The sequence below is a fragment of the Cricetulus griseus genome, chromosome 8, assembly GCF_003668045.3.
Source record: "Cricetulus griseus strain 17A/GY chromosome 8, alternate assembly CriGri-PICRH-1.0, whole genome shotgun sequence".
In the NCBI taxonomy this organism is placed as follows: Eukaryota; Metazoa; Chordata; class Mammalia; order Rodentia; family Cricetidae; genus Cricetulus; species Cricetulus griseus.
The window spans coordinates 34,665,255-34,669,193 of NC_048601.1; the positions used below are offsets into that span (position 1 = coordinate 34,665,255).

General features: G+C 39.8%; 1 pseudogene; it reads left to right on the forward strand.

Moving 5' to 3' along the window:
* The first annotated feature begins 2,978 nt into the window (after nucleotides 1-2,978).
* On the forward strand, nucleotides 2,979-3,715 carry LOC100774544 (annotated as a pseudogene).
* The last annotated feature ends 224 nt before the right edge of the window (nucleotides 3,716-3,939 follow it).

Sequence of the window (3,939 nt, forward strand, 5' to 3'; positions counted from 1 at the left end):
CCCCTAACACAAGATAGCATGGAGCATCACACTTAGCCTAAGTGGCCTTTGTCTTTTATCTCTAAAGCAAGGGGTAACTTGGTTCCTTGAGGACTGAAATTCTATCTTATAGTCTATTCCAAACTGGATAATTAAGAAGCAAAGCTAAAAGAGGGTGAATAGAGGGGAAAGCACAGAGTTAATAATGGTTCCATATGTAAGCATTTCAGGAATTCCAGGAAGCAGACTTTATAGGGAGTCTGACAATCTTACTTAACAAAAGAAGAAACATCAGGACTTGAGGGAGGAGGGCACTGAAGGAGAAGCAAAAGTACAACTCTTACTGAATCTCACACAGGACTCAGGACAGCAGCATCCAAAGTTCTCAAACAATGAAATTTTGTAGCAATCAACTATGTTCTACATCCTGTCATAGCTGCCATGGGCAATGCTGAGAAAGAACAATGTATGTAATATTATATATAATATAACACACACACATACATACACATATATATCATACACGCACACACTTCTCTATGACTCTCACTATAGCCAATATCACACTATCAGAATCAACTGAGAAAGTGTTATTTCTCTTAGTAGAGAATTAATAAAGCAGAGATCCAGTGTTTCCAGAAGCCAAAAGGAGAACAAAGAAAAGATGGAAATTGTTTCCGTCTGAATTTAATCAAGAGCTTCTAATAGGTGCTCAGCTCTTCAGCTGTTGACATAATACAGAGTTGTCAGTAGCTGTGTGTCTTTAATTGAAATCACCAAAGTTAAGGATCACCATAAGCATTGTACACATTAAGAATAGGATTTGAGGAATACCAGGCACATTTTAGTATATTTGCCACTATGAAGATGTTTGCCCAGTGCCATAGATTCACCTGGACTTGTACAGAGAGCAGAGCTGTGCAACTAGAAATCAGCTTTATCTGATGATTTAACTATGGTAAGTTTTATCAAAGCAGGGATTTATTTAGAAGCCAACTGAGCAATGTCATCCCTCTTATAAAGCACAACTACCAATAACAAGTATAACAATTAGTTTCTCCTTGAGTTCCTAGAGTTACAGGTAACTTATAAATGTAGGAGTAGCCGAGTCACAATTATGACAAGGGTTTTGTTCAGATTCAACAGCTTCTCCTTATAGGTTGTGCAGATAAGGTCATGAGAAGAGAATCAACACTTCCTCATGATGGCTTACTCTTTCTTTAAAGATAGTGAAGACCATTTTCTTCTCTAAGTACTTTCCATTCAGGGCTAAACAACCCTTGTGGGATCTTTTTGGAATACCTACTAGATAAGTCTGGGAGACCAAGATCTCCTTTGTCCTGCCTAGTTCTTACTTTTGGTTTAAAGTATTGGGTTGTCTAAGATGGAGGCTTATTACCCCTAATTTTATATCCTCAAACACTATTCATTGTGTGACTTAGATGTGCACAATTGTCAAAGACCAGTTCTCCTCTCAGTGAACTGAACTTATGTTTATGGAAAAGTCTTTTATTCACTCATATCCCATTCTTTTATACTATCACTCATCCATCTAGCTGTCCATCCATCCATCTAGCCATACATTACTTCATTCAATATTTACTCAGTTTTTGCAATTAGACACAGGACTTAGATATTCCCAAGAATTTATTAATGAACATGTAGACAAGGTCACTTCCAGGCAAAACTTAGACTTATATAATGAGCAAAATAGTACCATTCTAGAAAATGATAAGTCCATCATTATTATAAAGATATAATTTAATGCAAAGGAATGTGAAAATGAAGGCTCCTAAATACATCTTGTTTGACAAATGGGAGTTCTTCAGAATAGATGGAGTCATTCATCTGCTATACAAATTAATCTGAAAGCACCAAGGGAACATCAATTTTATGTAGAATACCTGGATGGGCAATATTATTAAGAAACTAATGGATTTGAGTAATTCTCAAAAGACAGTGGCAGAATCCTATCACTTCACTGTTATAAGAAACTTGATAATTTCCAAAAATTCTCTTATGTATAACAATTAAGGGGGCTGTAACATAATTTAACATGTTTCACCAAATAACTCATCCAAACAAGCATATCATGTGACTGTTCTTATAGCCTGTATGCCTGCGGCAGGATACAATATACTGGCAGCATTCTCTAACTAGGGAACATAGGTCTCAAAGATTTTAAGTAACATTGTCTACTCAGGACCTTGGGATTAAACTATGTCTATGAACTCATTTTTTTCTTTCCCTTTTAAAGTATCTATGACTGTATAGTAAAGGCAAGTAAGACTCAATCTTATCTCGGAAAAATACCTTGACTAATTCATTCATTACAGGCCACTGAAACAGGGATGTACCTGAATTAGGCACATTCAGAACATGAATATGGCTAAGTTGTTTCAAATAGAATATTCACAAGTACATTTTGTTTCTCAGAAAGACAGTGGTGAATAGCATGCTTGCTGCATTATGAATTTAGTATGTGGGAGCTTACCTAAACTACTCAAACATGTCTGAGAATAATTAGGATACGTGAGTGTGACGGCATCATGATACCTCATTTTAAACATCAAATTGTTAGTGGGAAAGTCAATGCTTTGTAAGGACATTTATCATCTGCAATTAGAAGTCTCCAATATCAAGATTTTTTTCCTGCAGAAAACCAACATATGTAAATAAGAATGTGATGCCACAAGCAATTCATGTTTAAAGCAGAATTCTATAAAAAAAAAAAAACATTCAGCATCTGTTGATGAGAAGACATCAACAGGTGATAGAAAATTCCTGAAGCTTCCCTTAAACATTTAAATATTTGTATATTTCAGTGTGGATGTGCAAGACCAACCTAATTATTACAGAAGTATTGAACGCTCACTTGCTGAGTTTATAGCTCATTGTTAGAGCTTTACCCATTCTTCAAAAGTAAAAGAGGGAGAAACGGCTACAACGCTGTGTAGAAGAGGTAGGAGCCAAATTCCAGAAGCAGCTGGGTGGGCACCATGGCCGGGATCACCACCATCGAGGCGGTGAAGCCCAAGATGGAGGTTCTGTAGTAGCAGGCGGATGATGCCGAGCGCCTCCAGTGGGAAGTGGAGGGAGAAAGGCAGGCCTGGGAGCAGGCCAAAGCTGACGTGGCCTCCTTGAACGGTAGGATCCAGCTGGTTGAAGAGGAGCTGGACTATGCTTAGGAGCACCTTGCCAGTGCCCTGCAGAAGCTAGAGGAAGCAGAAAAAGCTGTGGATGAGAGTGAAAGGGGTATGAAGGTGATTGAAAACCGAGCTCTAAAAAAAAAATGAGGAAAGGATGGAACTCCAGGAATTCCAGCTAAAGGAAGCCAAGCATATTGCAGAAGAGGCAGACAGGAAGTATGAAGAGGTGGCTGATAAATTGGTGATTACTGAAGGAGACTTGGAAAGCACGGAGGAGCCAGCCGAGTTGGCAGAGTCCTGTGGCCGAGATGGATGAGCAGATTAGAATGATGGACCAGAACCTGAAGTGCCTGAGTGCTGCTGAAGAAAAGTATTCTCAAAAAGAAGACAAGTATGAAGAGGAAGTAAAGATTCTCACTGACAAACTCAAGGAGGCAGAGACTCGTGCCGAGTTTGCTGAAAGATCCGTAGCCAAACTGGAAAAGACCATCAATGAGTTGGAAGATAAGCTGAAATGCACCAAAGAGGAGCATCTCTGTACACAAAGGATTCTGGACCAGACCCTGCTGGTCCTGAACGACATGTAGAGCACCCCCAGTCCCTGCTCTGCAGCAGCTCCTCCCTCTGACCCGGACTCTGCCTACAGCCAGCCTGCCTGAAGCTGACCTTGAAACTGAGGGCTGATATTTTTAACTGAAGGCTGTTTACCCCTCCTGCCCCGCACCCGCCTCTACCTCCTCATGTCTTTTTCATAAAACTGTGTCAGCCTCTTTCCAGAGTTCCAGCTGGAGGGGCTGAGCACGTTTGGGAA